The sequence below is a fragment of the Aythya marila genome, assembly GCF_965140915.1.
Source record: "Aythya marila genome assembly, chromosome: 10".
Lineage (NCBI taxonomy): Eukaryota > Metazoa > Chordata > Aves > Anseriformes > Anatidae > Aythya > Aythya marila.
Window position 1 is genome coordinate 11,525,981 of NC_139051.1, and position 17,010 is coordinate 11,542,990.

Consider the following 17,010-nt stretch of genomic DNA (forward strand, 5'->3'; position numbering starts at 1 on the left):
TATAATGAGCAAGATTTAGGTCAGATGGGGTCTTGGCCAGAGTCCTGGGAGCTGTACTTGGAGGTGTATAATTTGCTAGGCCAGCTACCGGCTGCGCAGGGGTGGGTGGTATTAAAGAGCTATCGCCAGTCAGCTCCAGAGCTGGGAGAATCAAGGGCATGTTTGTTTATTTAAAGGAGGCAGATCAGATAATAACTGGATTAAAAAGAGAAGAAAGAAGGGAAGACCCCTCTTCCCCAGCTCACACAGTTTATCAGCCAGGAACACTTTATGCTTCCCTACAGCGGTCTGTGAAACCTGATTCGAGGGGCAGGCTCCTCTCCCGCTGTGGTGCTGGGAATATCCGAGTTCCCAGGGCCACAGAGAGGTGGGGAAGACGAGGAAAAATCTCTGCCCATAATTCAAGATAAAAATAGCATCTGAAAGCAAATGACCTTTGCTGGGACACAAGGATGGGATACTGCCTTTGAGAGCCTGCCCTGGTCAGCCCGGATGTGTGACCCACTTGCCATGCAGCCAACCTCTGCATAATGGCAGCAGGGCTGTGGTCCAGCCTGCGCTCTCTGCCAGGCCCAGGGTCTCACTGTCACACAGGAGTGGACGAGAGGAGCATGAACCAACCCATAAGTTCCTTCTCTCCATCATTCTTGAGCCCACAGGAATTTGGGGACATTTCTTTGCATGGATAGCACACACCTCCCTCCCGTCTTGTGATAACATCATAAAAATGAATGAGATGCAAGCGATGACTACGTGCATTTTATTCATAGGGAGTTTAAGCTGTGAATGAAAATCCACCTGAGAAAACTGTATTGAGTCTGAAGGATTCACCCAGCAGAAACCAAAACAATACACAAGGCTTGAGCAGGGCATGTATTGCATGCTGGGATCCTGGTGAGAAATCAAAGGGATGTGTGAGCATGCAGTATTTAAGAGACTATAACAACTTCTCTTGTCTCTGTGGAGTGAAATACATTTTGGAAATACAGTTTAAGCTAAACCAACTTCTTAATAAAAAGTAGAAACACACTTGGTGAATCTTTACACTAACTCAGTAATCACACTTTGAAGAGAAAGGTGTTTGTTTTATTAAAGACTGAACCCTGCTTAATTTAAGCAAATCCATTGATGTCTAAGGAGTACAAAGAAAAAGATTAGGCCTTCAAATGAGGCAAATTTTAGGAAAAGAATCAGTTTATGAAAAGATAGGGAAAAAAAACTGTCATGAGAAGTTTTTATGACAACAAGGGGAGACAGAAGAAAGGGGAGCACTGGATGGATGGGAGACATCATGGAGGGCTGGAATTTAATTCTGATTTTGGGGCAGGGGAATGAGAGAGAATTTTCTTTGTCATTAGGTTTTCATTCACAAAATGAATTTTTAATGGGTCATATCTTGTTGGAATGCAGAGGTAAGTAGACTTTATGAGTTCCCTCTGCTTTGGTTGACAGTATCACACTCCTAAATTGTGAAGGAGCATTGCCTGGGAGGGGGATTTGATGGAGTGTGGGTGCTATGCCATGTGTGATTCTGCTGGACAGTACCTCAAGGAGAACTTTTGATGATGAAAAGGAGGAAAAAAATAATAGAGGAAGATGCAATGACAAAATACCTAAGTAGTACATGGTTGTGGAAGAATCCCCTCCAACAGAAAAATGCTTGAATTTACAGTAAGCAGGGAGCAGCTGGAGAGCAGCAGACAGCACAAGAGGGAGCACATGGGAAACAGGGATAGATGAAGCATGAAGAGGAAGAATTCAAATCAAGTGAAAAGCAAAGAACCCGATGTCACTAAAGCTGTCAGTGCAGTCATGCTTTTGGTTTTGCCCTTCTCTTTGGCTATTTGTTTTATTTATCCCTAGACAGAGTCCAGTTAGTCATCTTATTGGTGCAATCTGCCTTGGCTTGCCTGTTGGTATCCTGAGTAAGACATATCCTGGAGTAGGCATTGAACTCAATTCTTTCTGTTTTCCTATAAAATATCTATTTTAATGCATTGAAGCCAAAAACTAAACTTGGTATTGGGCAAACCAGACTGAGGAAGAAAATGTTAAAGGACAGTGTTTTATTGATCAAGTTGAGCTTAATGATATCAGTAGAAATGAAAATGAGCCTGGCATTGGTCTGCAATTCTACAGTGCCATGTACCTCTTCTCAAACTATTGCTAAGTGAGATGGAGAAAGGTTGAAGGGTTAGCACGGGAATATGTGAGTACCACAGAGACAGCTTGCAGGTTTCCATCAGTTTGTTGCTTATCAGTAATTTCTTTTTCTGTTTTCATTTGCTCTAATCACAGAGGGAATAGAATTATTAGAGGAAGCTGCAAGTGGTTTAATACCTCTAGATGCTAACTACAGTGAAGTAATAAAGTATTTTTATCATGTAAATGAAAATAATTAGTGATAAATATAGCACTAATTTTTTGTAGGTAATAGAGGTAATAAAAATACTGCAAATCCTGCTGTCATTAGAAGTCACTTATAAATTTGTGACTGCAAACAGTAGCTATATGAGTGAAGTGATTGGTATTCTGCCTGTGCTACTAATTTGACAGGACCAAAAATATCCACTTAAAAATACACTGCTTGGATATAGGTTTCAGTCCTTTAAACTGATGTATAGAGAATGACCCATCCTACATATATGCTAATTTCAGAGCCAGTTGCTTTTAATTACAGAAGCAATACATGTTCTGTTTGGTGGTTGATTTGTTGATTTTTTAATTAAAAAACAAACAAACAAAACCCACCAAGAATATTAATACCAGATTCTGAGACATTCTTAGTAAGAAAAAAATTAACAGGCATCCTCCAAAGGTAGCAAATTCAAAATGAAAGGGTGAAACTCACCCTAAAGTTTTGTCTGTAGAGGGAAAATTGCCAGAGTTATTCTAGCAAATCTCTGCTTGAGTATAAATATGATTTTTTGTTTGTTTGCTCGTTTTTTAAATTCTCGTGTAACCTCAGCAGTGCCCCAAGGGAAAGGGCCTGGGTAGGTGCTGCAGATAAGAGCTCCCTGCTTGGATTTCCCAGTGCTGAAGTCCGGGGCTGTGCAGGCGTTGCAGCGAGGAGTGCAGCTCGCCGGCACTAGAGGGCACAGCAACAGCTCCTCTGGAGCCCCTGGACACGCTAACCCTAACAAATCCGGCTCCCTAATTAGTGTGGGTGAGATTTAAAGCTTTTTTTTTTTTTTTTTTTTTTTAATCATTTTTTCACTTTATCATTAGAGGGTTTACTTAAAACATATATCCCTTTTTATCTCTCTGGCCCGGTGGTGATTTCTAAATAAAAGTTTCCTGTAAAGAAACACAATTACTCATTTTCCCTCTGGATTTACACACATCAGGAGAATAAACTCCAGTGTCTGATACCCTAGACAAGCACACTGCTGCAACACTTGAAGGGAAATCCTGTCCTTGTCACGGTGAGGACAGAGAGATTAACGAGTCTGCTACGGGATGGCATTTCCTATTTTACTGCATGTAGCCATGTTACTGCTGATACAGCGTTGGTCACCTCTATAGGACCAGGGTTTTATGACAGAAAATATCATTAAAAGGTGTCCTAAAGGAGAATACTCTTAACTTTGAATTTTAATATGCATAAAAATCAGCTCTAAAATAATCTTATATTTTTTCTACTGCTGGAATTACATTCTCAATTTTGAGAAGTACCTGCCCATTCCTTTTCTCATTTCCATGACAAATGATGGCTGCGTATTCCACTTTACCAACCCAACATCATTGTATCAGGACAAAATAATACAGCAAAAAGCTACAGCTATTCTGTCGTGGTTAGAGTGGTGCTTTATTTTGGTAGCCAAACTGGAAGCACTGACTGGAGAAGAGTTATTATTGTGCCGCCTGGTTTTCTTGCTGCTTTGCAATTGACAAAGCATCATTTATCATGCTTTGCATTCCAATTTTTCTTTGCATGTTTTCCAGCTCATCATAACATAATTATGTTTCTGTTTCTTCCAGCCAGGGGCCGATACTTTCTTTTACTAAGACAACAGCTGCACTGCACAACCTTGATGAATCCCCATAAGGGTAAATGTGTCTGTGGTGCTTGTTTCTGCCTTGGCAACCCAAATGTTCAAGATCTTTTTTATGACAAATGTTGTTTTAAAAAAGCACCCAACCCTGGTGCTTTCATAGCATTTTTCAAAGTTAGGTTTTATGTTGTAATTTAGATTTGAAATATTAAATGTCCTGGCGGGTTTGCAATTTTAAGGCTTCTCTTCTAACATTTCTTTTTTGTAGTGTATAGATTTGTAAATATTGAGATGGAATTTTATAGGGCCATAATAATTGATATGAAATTTATTTTTTGAATGCAACTGATTTTATGTGTGAGTATCAGCACAACATAGAGGTATGTGTTATGCTCCTAAAAGGCATCGTAAGGCAGCTGTGGTGGTACAGGTGGGTCATGTCCTACCTTGGCCTCGGTTGCTCCAGCCACACTGAAAGGTAAGGGTAAATTTATCAGCCTCGTTTATGAATTGCATTAACTACTAGTGTGGAAAATGTCATGGAAGACATGGTGGTTTTATTATTACTTATTGAGATATATTATTTAACTCTAATTTGGTGCATTGTACCTGAGATTTCGAAGTGGTTTCAAAAGGAAGGATATTTTTATTTTGCAAGGGAGAAATCAGAACAGAGACAAATAGGGCTCAATACTGGAGGTAAGCCAAGGGCTGAATCCATTCTTAATGGCTTCCAATTTTGTTTACCCAATTATACAATTACTATTTCCAACCTCATCTCAAAATACAGCATCAGAGCCCCAGGAACAACTCAAGCAGTAACTTTTCAGTCATTAAGGATTCCCTAGATTTACAAGTACAGGGAATACTGTGCCCTGGACAATATCACGGGACACATGTCTGGACAACTGCATTCTTCAGGGCAAAGTGTTCCCTCCAATTTTGCTTTCTATGCTAATGTCTTGGGTGTTATTACTGCTGCCACCACTGTTTGAAGTTTTTCTCTATTTCAGGGGTAAAATTACAAAAACTTTATACATGAAGGCAAGAGTTTTAGCTCATGATCACTCTTAGTTACATCTATGTGCTCAGTAAGCTAAGGATGCTTTGGGATGTGTGAGCACAAAAGCATAGGTAGAAATGTTTCAGTTCTGTCCAACACATTGATTACTGGTGTAATTGGCTGAAGGGCTCTTTGGTGTTGATAGGAAATGTACCTGCTTAGTCAGGGCTAAATTCATCTTCCATCCACAAATCGTGAGTTTTGGCTGTTGCCAGAGAAGGTAGCAGGCTTATTGTTTTGGATATACATTGAACTTATGGATGATGAGAAGAGTTTGCTTTGTGTTATTTCTTCCTTATAACCCCATGGCAAATTCTGGCAGATTCTGCCCATGTATTTTATATATATATATGTATGTATGTATATTTTCTCATTTATCCTTGGTTTCTCTACTCTGGCCACTCACACACAGTCAACGTAAGGCTGTGTAAGATGTGCATTTTCTTTCTGATTCATGTACAGTAATTACTTCCTAACATCTGCCTAACAGATTTTGTAAGAAAAGTAACTCTGCAAATATTAAAAAAAAAAAAATAATGTATGAAATCTTTGAAATCTCTATTACTGGGTTTTGTTATCCACAGCTGACTGGATTCATTCCCAGCCAGGAAGCTGGTTCAGCAAAACAGCTGCATTAGTTATTTAACTGGAGGCCTGATTCTGCTCTTGCTCACCCTGATGTAAATCAGAAGTAGTACTGGAGAAAGTGAAGAATATCCATCAAGCAAAGAGCATATCAGAGGAGTTGTCAGCATTATGGTATGGAACAACCAGGGGAACTCTAGCATTTATTCTGCTTTCCTGGTACAGGAACTGCATAGTGTCCTACAACAACCTTCCACCAAACACACAGCTCACTCCTGGCACTATTCTCATGTACATGCACTGCGGTAGCACCAAGCAGACAAAAAACCAAGGCCCTGTTGTGCTCAGTGTTGCAACTCAATACCACAAATTCACATGTAACTTATTCTGTAGTAAACACCACGTTCACTATTGTTTGCATCTGGTTCTTAATTGTTCCCTCTCAGTTATTTGATTTTTACAGTATCTGCTACAAATTACTTTACAGCTCCTAGTGCAGGAAAACATGCTCATTGGTTTTCCTCCTAGGCAGAACTGATGCATACGAAGATTAACCCAGAAGCACGCTTTGGGAAAGAGGATGTCAAATGAGAAGCAATACAGTAAAAAAGAGGATAGAACATCCATAAGCACCTGAAGTATTTCATACAATATTGTATCTCAAGACAGCAAAAGATTGGTACCAGAGCCTCATGTGCTTTGGAGATGGACATCTTCAATCCTCCAGGCCTTTAACAGCCTGCCTATTTGATTGTATTGCAAAGTTACAGCATGTGCTGGTAATAACATCCAAAGCTACCGTATTTCGGTGTTCTTCCCCCAGTCCTCAGCCTGCTTCCCCCGGCACAAGATATTTGTAATATCTTGGATACAACCTTTGATTCTCTTGTTTGTTTCTCTTAGTTTTGTTTGTGCTTTGGAGTCCCAAGCATCTGCAGTGGCTGTGGGCTGGTAATATCAGTGCAAATCCCCTATGCAGACCTATCAGCAGGGTTCCCTGAACTCCTGTACATAGGAATCTTATAGTTCCCAGCAGTCTGCTTTGACACCAGCACCTGTATTGATTTTGCTTGTTGAATTTTCTTGGTACATTACTTAATCTTCTCTGGAGTTACAGTAACTTCCTTTTGTAGAAATCTAAGGTTTGGAGATCCTACCCTTCCAGGCAGGAAGGAAGCACTCGGCTTCTGTATGAAGGCACATGCATTAAACACCTTCATTCCAAAACCTTGGAACATTTTGAGGAAGAGGACAGCAGAAGGAAAGCCACAACATTTAGCACTTGAGCCACACCTGTGCCATGATGCCTTTATGAGACATGCTGGGCAAGGCACGTGTCCTGAGTCCCATCCTGAGATCCATACCCAGCACCTGAGCTCCTGCAGTCACGTAGTTACAGCAGTTTAAAACAAGAATAAACTTCCAACCTTTGATGCTGTGGGACTCGGTCTGAAATGTGACAAGGTGAAACCAAGCCAGTGATAGCAGCCTGAGTCCAAGGTCTCCCTCTTCAGGCAAGTCTCTGCCGTGGCTCTTCTGTTTTCACTTTTGCCCTCCAGTTTCAAGGTTCTCCAGCAATATGTTCTGCAACAAACTGGGATTTCGGGGCAACTTCAGTAAGATTAGAAATATATCCTGCTGCTGCTTTGCGATCTGTCAACATGAATGATTCATTCAACACTGAACCCCTTGGCCATTCATATCTATATGATGATCAAATATATTTTTAATTATCAATCTGAGGTAATTTTTTTTTCTTCATACTAGACAATACCCAACTGTATTGTAAGAGCTGTTGGGAGCAAGCCAGAGAATTTGGCAGCAAGACATGGAACATTTGGGCTTTCGACACTTAGGAGCATATGGAAAGAGGTTTGGAAAGGTGCCACATGGGGTGTTACTTGGAAGATGCTACATTTCTTCATCGTTTTTTGTGGACAGAAGAAATTTCACTTTTTTGAAGGATCCTAATTCCTGTTCTTTTTCTGTGATGTACTGCTGCTCTGGAACTAACCACTATGTTCAGTAGCAAATAAGCTGCATGTTTATGGGCAGCTGCAGATGGGTAATTATACAGGTGACAGTATTACAGATCTTCCCAAGTTCTTACCTCCAAATTCATGAGATCCCTCACAGCTGAACACAAAAGGCTACAGTCTGGTGACTCAGACTACAGAGGGAATGAGGATGCGTGGTTCCTGGCCTGAGCCAGGATGTGTGCCTCTTGCTGAGGACAAGGCTCTGCGAGGTGGTCCATTATTCCTGCTCCCCCTGCGGCCAGCTGTCCCCCCATCAACACAACACCCATGGACAGATGGACACTTTGGGCTGTCCACCTCTGGCACGTACTTTCATCATGTGGGAATGGGAGAGAGGAGCCACCTCCAGATGAATGTTGAGGAGTGGACATCCAAGTAGCAGCAGCATCTTTGGGCCACGTTAGGGACAAATGTCTCATGCCTATGACAGGAGAAGTCCACTTCTCTCAGAGTTATTGCCTCTGTTTGTCAGAAAAGCCATGCATACTTTCCTTCATATGTTGGTAATTCATTTGCCATAACTGCTGCTTAGGAACACATTTTCATGCATTTTTTGTGGCATAATTGTGCATTAGGTATGGGGCTGAAGCAAATGCAGAATTTATTGGAATACGCAAACTTACATATGTTGTCTTAATTTGCGCTATTGGCACATGAGCCCTGCAGCTCAATGAATTAATCTCTCCGACTGGTAGGAAAGCTCCATCATCATCTTGGTTCAGCGATGAGGGACAAAGGCCAAGAGATCTGCAGGGGCTTTTACCAAGTGATAAAGTCACAGCAGTCAGAACCATGGTCCCACTTTGTGTCCTGAGCAATAAAGCACGCAGCTCTGCCGGGACTACATCTGGACAGCAGGATGGAGGCTCTTCAGGGTTTTTCCCTCAATGCTTGTCCCCTGTAGCTCAGACCAGGGCAGTCTGCAGCTCTTTTTCCCCCATGTGTCTCTGGTTTCCTTCCTGGTGCAGGTGTAAGGGTGGTGGGAGGAGGTGTGTGCCCAGCTCCCCTCCAGCCTGGGTGTGTGCTCATATCGGGGAACTGGGAGCTGCCCTCAGACCCTGAGCTTTGGTTCCAAACTGAGTGTTTCTTGCCCACATGGCCGCTGGTGCTTTTTCACTTGCATTTTCATGTCACAGTTCATTTCAACACAGGACAAGTTCCTGTTATTTCTTTGCTAAAGGCATGCTGGGAGTCACCACGGTATCTCCAGGCTATGAAAGGGATGAGCGAAGGCTAAGAAAGTGGCATCCAGGAGCAGGGGCTGAGAGCACGAAGGAACTGGTGACCAGATGGAGGAAGGAGCATTTCCTCTGAAGGAATTCAAAGCCCTGTGGCAATAGCTCTTAAGGATTGACCGTGCAGGTCAGGAGAGCAAAAAAGACAGGAAAAAGCTGAATCATCTGAATGGGATTTATTTTAGAATGAAACCCCTGCATTCCTGAATAAAAGCTGGGAACAATCTGGTGAGTTGGGAGCATTTTTTAGCCACATATCCTGTGGCTGTGGCATTTCTGAACCAGCTAAATTCTTACTTACAAGGTTTTTAGTATTTTATTTCTTCTTACAGGACGTGTAAGCCTGACAAACATTACAGTTATTTTTTTCTACTCTGTGTGGCCACAATGGCTTCATGTCCTGCTATTCTGGGTATGCAGTTCCCTTCCTGAGTTTCAATTTTTATCTCCATTTAGAATTCTTCTTTTTGACCCTAACATGGTTATGTCCATAATTTTCTTAGCGACACTAAAAGCCTATAAACTAATGTACAGAACAGCATTTCCACAACCCCCATCCAGTTACATGCTTCTTTGCATCTGTGTTCCCATCTCTACAGATCTAAAAGAAGAACAAATTCTCTCCTATCAGCCCATTCCTTCTGTCTGATTAAATGGCTGCTATCAGGGGTTTTCCTTTGCACTGCTACAGCTTCATTTCCAGAGAAAGAAACCCAGTGGATGTTAAGCTCCCGGACTGTGGCACCACTGAAAAAAAAAATAAATAATAATCTTTCTGTTTCTACCAAAGGGCTGGCAGTGCATTCTCAGTCAGGCTGCTCTGAAAATCAGCAGCTATTTGCCTGAAGGCATCAGGCAGTGCAGTGTAACTCAGCAATAACTGCTTGTCGGGGGATCAGGAGGGAAGCCCCACAAGAAAGACTGTAGGTGCAGGAGCACTGGTGAGCAATTCAATTCAGGGGCTTTCTGTGGCCTTTTATTTTTTAAGGTTGCCTAAATTTGTCGAAGGCTCTTTCATTTAGGCGACAGAAAGGCCTACAAATTAAGCAACATCTAGCTCCTAATGTGTGAAACTGCAATTTGCATACATCACGGCAGCTGCTGAGTCGGCCCTTATTACCTCCGCTGGAGTGTTAATTTAGCCTCAACTTTCTCATTTATTTAAATGAGAAAGCAGCGGGTGGCTGGCATGCCACATTATCCGTGAGGCAACCTGGGATTCAGGTTGACAGAGCCAGGAAGAGCTTTCAATTCAGAGGGACTGCAGGGGTGCTGCTCCCTGGGCTGGTGGACACAGGCGAGCCCAGGGTTGCCCTTGCTCTGCTCTAAAGGTCAGCACTCGTCCTAAGGAAAAAAGAAATCAGTGTTGTGTTTGGACTGAAAAAAAGAGATAATAGGATTAAAATGGATTCTCTGGTCAAGTAAATCTCTCTGTTTTCCCTGTATATATGTATTCAAACTGACATGGTGTATATGGATATGATAACCAACACACCATAACTAGCTGTAGCAGAAGGCACACAAAACAACCTCCACTTGCACAGCACCTTGTGAAATGAGGTTCAGCACGGTGATCAGGACCTGAATGCACCCCAGCTCCTCTCCCATAAGGGAGGATTTTGGAGCCCTCCTTGCCCGCCGGGAGGAGGCAGCAGCTGTGTCCTTGAGGTGCCATGGCCAGCCTGCAGGCACTCAGTGCACGGCTGGCACAAGTGGATGAGCTGACATCGCAGGACTACTCGTGTGCTGAAAGTAAAGCAAGATACCAGTCACTGAGTCAGAGGCTGTCTTACACTCCGGGAAAAGAAAATATACTCTGCACCAGGACAGAGAGGATTAAGTCCTAGAAACAAGAAATTGGCCATTCCCAACCAATTCTAGGAACAAATGTAAATGTTGGAGCAATATAGAGGTTCTTACTGCCTCACCAGGGGGGGTTGCTGGCTCAATGCCGACATTTTTCCATTTTGCTTGGCACTGACCCTCCCCAGCCTTGTGCCCATGTGCCTGACACAAGCGCAGGGCTGAGGCACCTGGGGGTGTGGAGAAATGGCTGTGCTGGGGAGCACCTACAGGCACAGAGCCATGTGCAAGGGAATGGTTTTGCACCACTGGTTAATGAAGCATCTGTATGCATTTGTCAGCAGAGCCAGGGCAAAATTACAGAACCATGGCGAGAGAGAAAGAGGAGATAAGCTCAGCTCCATGCGTTGGTTGCAGCATTTCAGTCACAACAAAGGAAAATGGTGCCCCAAGTTTAACCAAGCTGATGTAGATCTCTTCTAAAGCTCCGCTCTAATTGACTGTGTCTTGTGTGCCCACACGCTGCTAGCCACGATGCAGCCTTGCCTATGGACAATTTGCATGCACACCACATAATTACCCATCAAAACAGGTTTTCTCCTTTTGGATGAGCTGTAAAGGCCATGTATCTGTTCCCAAAATCAAAGCACACCCTTGGAAACTGGCGGGACTTTTGCCTAGCAAGGCAGTGTTTTTCCAGTAGGTTAATTACAGGATGTTGAGATTCAGAATGGGATTTCTTTGTTCATGCAGCTCCAGAAGGTATGGCACGGCTGGTGCCACGCAAAACTTGTTCTAAGACGTTAAGTTCAACATATATTTCCAAAACACCGATATAGTCACATCAAATGTCTCTCACACCTACTTCTTATCATTGTTTTAAAATTTGCTGTTAAAAGATCATGAGTTTGTTGTATTGCCACAGATATTTTCCATTTGCCATTAGCTTAACCTCGTTCAGCAAAACTTTTGTCTTCGCCCACTTCTCAGCCATTCATTTTTGTAAATCAAAATCACCATGACAACAGATAATGATATTAGAACAAAGGGATTGTGACTTAATTACATGAAGAAGGTGGAAACGGGGTTGGCTTACAGCAGAGAAAGCTTCTATTTCCATCAGACCTAGCCCAAGCCTGATTCACCGCTGCGTTACTCCACTTGTGCAGTCAGAAATTGCTCCTGGCAGCAGAGGGTCCCAGGCTGGCTCAGGGCTGCCCATTAATTCAGGGAATTAACAAGAGGAATGTTCAAAGTTTTGTGAACAATAAAAAGGAATTTGTCTTCAAAAGTGCTAGTTAGCGTTTTTGTGAAGCAGGCTCATTACATTAACTGAAGAAATGTACTCATAAAAGAAACATCGTTATTATTATGGTAGCAGAGTGGTTTCGTATAAATAAAATTTATTACATATATGTTCCATGTTAACCGTCGCGGTGCTATAAATTGTTCCACCTAACAGGAGAACAATGCAATTTAGGGGATATGGTTCATTTTTATCATAGCTGTGGCATTTCATCAGTTCACTGTTCCACCCTGGCTTCTGTGAAAACTATAGTATCAGATTGGGCATTTTTATTTCTAAGATAAAGCTGAACATTTAATAAGAACAATCTGGGAGTTTAGGCAGTATATATCTTTGTAATCTGATCTATTGAGTTTTCTGACATGAGTAAACTTTAATCATGTTGATTTTTTCCTTTGTTTTGTAAACAATTTATGTGAAATAGGCTTTTTAAAACAATGTATATCTTAATTTTCACCCTAAAACAAACTAATTGCTCTTAACAATTGAACATTACTGAACACTCCTCTCACTGCTTTTGAAAAAGCCCTATAATAAAACCATCAGACTAAAAATCTAGATAAGGAAATACATTTCATTTTCAATTTTCTCAGAAGCTATTATGATCAATCAACCAATTAGTTCAGTGAATAAATAAATTAATGCCATTTAAAAAAGAACATTCTGAAAACCCCTTAATGTCTTTCTCAACTAAAAGTATAGGCTCAACATCAATCAATTTTATAACCCTAATTTTTGCTTAATCTTTTTTCCATCTTTGCTTAAACATATGGAGATATAAATAGTTTATTATGGCCCTCTTGATTCCCCTTTAATTTACGGAGTACAACACTATCAGAAGAGATCTGCAGCTGATGTAAATCAGCGCAGCCCCATTATTCTGGACCAATTTGGTGGGTCTGTTTCTGATTTACATCAGCATAAACAAGAAGACACTCGGGCCTTACGTCTGATTAAAAATATGCAGATAACACTTCTACGCAGTCAGGAATCCTTTCTCCAAAAGCTGTCAGCCTTTGTAGAAAGAAATACTTACTTCCCTTGAAAAGTGACATTTTACAAGCAATTCCAGCTCTTAACGAGGAGAAGAAAGTTTGGGAAAAATCCCAGCTGTAGAGATAGTGGCCTTGATTTTGAGTGTGGCTTAAATGGGGTGAGCTAGTAATTTGGTACCCCAAATTCAGCAGTGAACTTGGAGTCACCCTGGCCGTTGCCTGTGCTGGCACTGCTCCCTGCACCACGATCAGCTGTGGCACAGCGGTGTGCCTGGTGTGGGGATGGGGACAGCATGCAACAACAAGGAGGATCAGGAGAAGAGAGGAACAGAGCAGGGCTACCAGGCCTGCAGGAGCCTCCATGTCTGCAGCATCAGCAATGTGAAGGGACAGGTTTCTTCTCTCAACCTGCACTGAGAGTACAAAGAGCCAAATCTTTGACAGATGGATCCCAGGTATATATGAGGAGGGAATTTAAACTTTCCATATTATGGGTAAAAAATTGCCTAGATCCAAGTAAGGATCTAGGTCTGGGAGGAATCCTGCCCTCTCTCAGTAATGGCAAAGCCCCTCTCTGTGTGTTTTCCTCCAGGGAAGGCTGGGAGAATGGGACAGGTCCACATCCACCACCTGGTCTTCACCATCATCTTCTGCCCCTGAGGCAGGGCAGGCGCTGTGCCATTGCACAAGGACCCCTCAGTCTGGGATTGCTGAGTCTGGCCAGCAGCCATCCAGCCAGCACAGGGGCAGGAGAGCAGCATCAGTGCCAGTCGGCTGAGTCCCTGCATGCCCCTGCACATGACATTTGAGCAGCTCCATGTCCCAGCCAGGAGCCCAGCTCGGTCTATTCATAGCCCCAGCACCTCGCGGTGCACCAGCAGCCCTGCTGCTATGTGCGATTTGTTTCCCTCCCTTTTGAGCCCTGTTTCGCCCACGCAGCCTCAGACACCTGCCGCTGCCGGCGTCAGAAAGGTACGTGTTAAATCTTTCCCCAGCTCAGAGCAGGATGGAGAAGGAAGCTCGATGCTGAGCAGGGTGGGCACCATGGCAATGCCAGGGCTGCTTTGGGCTGCTGGGTGCGTGGGCACTCTGTGGGCAGGAGTGTCTGGGTGTAGGGCTGGGGAAACACATGAGAATGTCAAGTGATGGAGCCTCTGCACAGAAATGCAGGGTCTGCTGCAGGCAGTTGTGTGGCAGGGAGGATGTAGGACCCATTGCTTACTGTCTGTCTCAAAGTATTTTACACCTGCCATCCAGTTCAAAAAGGAAACACAAGAGATTAAATACAAACAAAGTTAGGATGGGAGCCCACAATCAACATGGGGTGTGCTTGCAGCTAGAAGGGGTTTGCCAGCAGGGTGGAAATAGGATGCAGGGATCCTGGTCTGTGTCTGGGGTGCTCTGTGCCCCCAGAATACTGCAGGCATCTGCCCTTGCTTCCAGCAGGAAGCGTGGAGAAGGTCCTACCTCTCCTATCACCATGTTTATATGTGTCTGGGATTTATCCTTACAACAAGAAGTTGAAAATGTTTCATATGAGGTTTCAGAGGGGACTGCAGATTTAGCACATATCAGATATGTGTGAGTCCAGGGGCCATTTTGGGTCTGTTGCTCCCTTCTTCCCATGGGTTTGCTGTGAACTTTATTTTCTGTGGGAAAGGATGTACCCAGATACTGGCTTGGTAGTGACTGAAACTGAAACTAGAGAAATTTATGGGAAAGGCTGGGTTTGAACAGTAAATAAAGCAGTGCTGACGTCAAGTTTTAAGGGTTTACAACACATAATTTATTTTAATTTCACTATTCAGTGACAGGGATACTAAGGTTTCACATGCTAGTATTTGCTAACCAAACAGACACATACTTTGGAATTTTATGTAAATATTGGCGATTACAGTTCACAATTTTTCTGCTGTAAAAATACAGATAGAGTTTAGTCTGCACTACATGGTTAAAATGTTTCTTTTAATTGTAATACAGTCCAATCATAAAAGCACAGTATGATGTAATTGTTCCAGAAAGTAAGCCTTTCCTATACTCTCCAGTACGGTTAGAATAAATCAAAGTGAAACTTCTAAGACCTTTGCCAGGCTCCTGAAAGAGCTAATAAAATATATTTTAGAAATACATTTCCCTCCTGCTGACCTCTATCATTGGATGCGTAAAAAGCTTGTGCATCCTCCTTCTGTGAACGAGCACTGTGCCATTTCAATTAGTTTTGATGTGTAAGAAAATGATCTGCTCATACAAACTCCTAAAAGGAAAGGGCCCTATATGTATGTATTTAGTTTCTATTCTTCTTGTGCAATTAATGCACATAATTGCCTCAGGCTGGGGTTTGTTTGTAGGGAGTTGTTTGTGGACAGAGCCACATCCATTTTCTACTTGGATCATGGGATTCTTTTGACTGACTTCACTGAGCTTAGAATCAGATGAAAATTAAGGCCAGGTGAAGGTATATTTGAAAAGATGGCCCATTGGGTCTTTCATTTTCAGATTCTTTGATTATTATTTTTATATGAATCTATAATGGCTTAAGGAAAAAAAAAGCCTAGTATTTGCTAAGATAGGATCAATATTAATCCAATCCCACATCTAGGCCTCTGTCTTGGCAGTAAACAGAGCTCAAACTGACAAATCCTTCTAGAACCATAAACTACACAAGCACTTTGAAAGTTGATCAAAGCATCTTCAGGTCTCCGATGGTCAAACCCACTCCCAAAGAGTATCAGAAGCTTTGCAGGCTGCCTAAAATCTCATTGCTCAGTGTCCAGCCTCTTCTAGCCTGGTGACACTTAAGTCACATTTTATTTTTATTTTAAATGAAGAGCATCAAAATGAGGAAGAAAAGATATAAACTACTGAGAAAAGGCCAAGTTGTGTCAGATGTGGCAATGTGAACAGAGATGACTTCAAGTCTGCTGACAGTGGGATGCCTACAGAGCACAGGCACACACCCATGGGAACACAACCCTTGCTCAACTGTCCGTCTTTGCTGCTCTGAAATCAGCAGCTTTTCTGCACTGAGAGCTCCCACCTGCAGCACTTGCACACTGTAACCTGCTAGGAAAGCTCTTGCGGGCATGCCCAGCACTGAATTCTTCAGCAGGAGCTGGCTCGTGCTTGGCTATCATACGACTTCTGATGGCCTTGGCTCAGGCTCCTCTGTATCAGATGGGATGTGAAAATAAATAAGGTGCCACAGGGTCTGAAGGAGAAAAATAGTTAAAATCTCTCTCAGGAGTACTGCCATACTTCATCTCATGAAGGCCAATGGCATGATTTGATCTGCAGTGCTCACGGTTTCAAACCCTTACAGTTCCTTTTTCCCTTCCAGCAATAAATCAGATCAGATTATCTGAAACACACTTGCTATAGGGCTGATCCTGGGAGATGGACAGGGCTGAGCAAGGAGAGTTATTTTTCTGTTATCAGTGGGAAGGAGATCACGTCATCTGGCAAACATTTTCAAGCAAGTTTGGGCTGAAGTTCTCCCATTAAAAATGATGCAGATGCTTTAGTTACGAAATTACACTGAGCTTAAATGGGACTTGGACTTTTAAATTCCTTGGATGCCTTTGAAAACATGGAAATCCTAAATCTCTAGGCAACTAGCGACTAGTAGAATACTGAAAACTTCAGAGAAGGTATCCTGGCTGATGGTAGTTATGGTGGTGTACGAGATGCCTCTAAACACTGTATGCCTAATTGTCACAGGGAAACGTTTATTAAGAAATATGTACCTGTATACGCTCTCAAAAAATATAGACAAAGTTCTATAAAAAGAATTGGATCTTTTCGCACTTAAATGCTCTTCTACAAGTTCCTATATTTTTATCTGGCCAGAATGGATGGAAATCATTGAAGAAATAATATATAAGTCAAAGCAAGTAATAAGTGTTTCCTGAAACTGTGAGAGACCTTTTCAGGACAGCTCTCTTGCAACATTTCCCAGTTTGACCACCGATAACGATTATTTAAATGTGCTT

General features: G+C 42.4%; 1 protein-coding gene across 3 annotated transcripts in view; it reads left to right on the top strand.

Annotated features, from left to right (window-relative positions):
* Window positions 1-17,010, top strand: part of KBTBD12 (kelch repeat and BTB domain containing 12) — a 49,285-nt gene that overhangs the window by 1,364 nt on the left and 30,911 nt on the right. Inside the window, exon 1 of one of the 3 annotated variants that reach the window (XM_082767856.1) lies at window positions 13,884-13,993. The exons of 1 other annotated variant lie outside the window; for it this stretch is intronic. The gene's annotated coding sequence lies outside the window, so the exon portion shown is untranslated. Of the gene's footprint in view, window positions 1-13,883; window positions 13,994-17,010 lie in introns of those variants that run through there. One more of the 3 variants, XM_082767855.1, reaches the window with a different exon arrangement.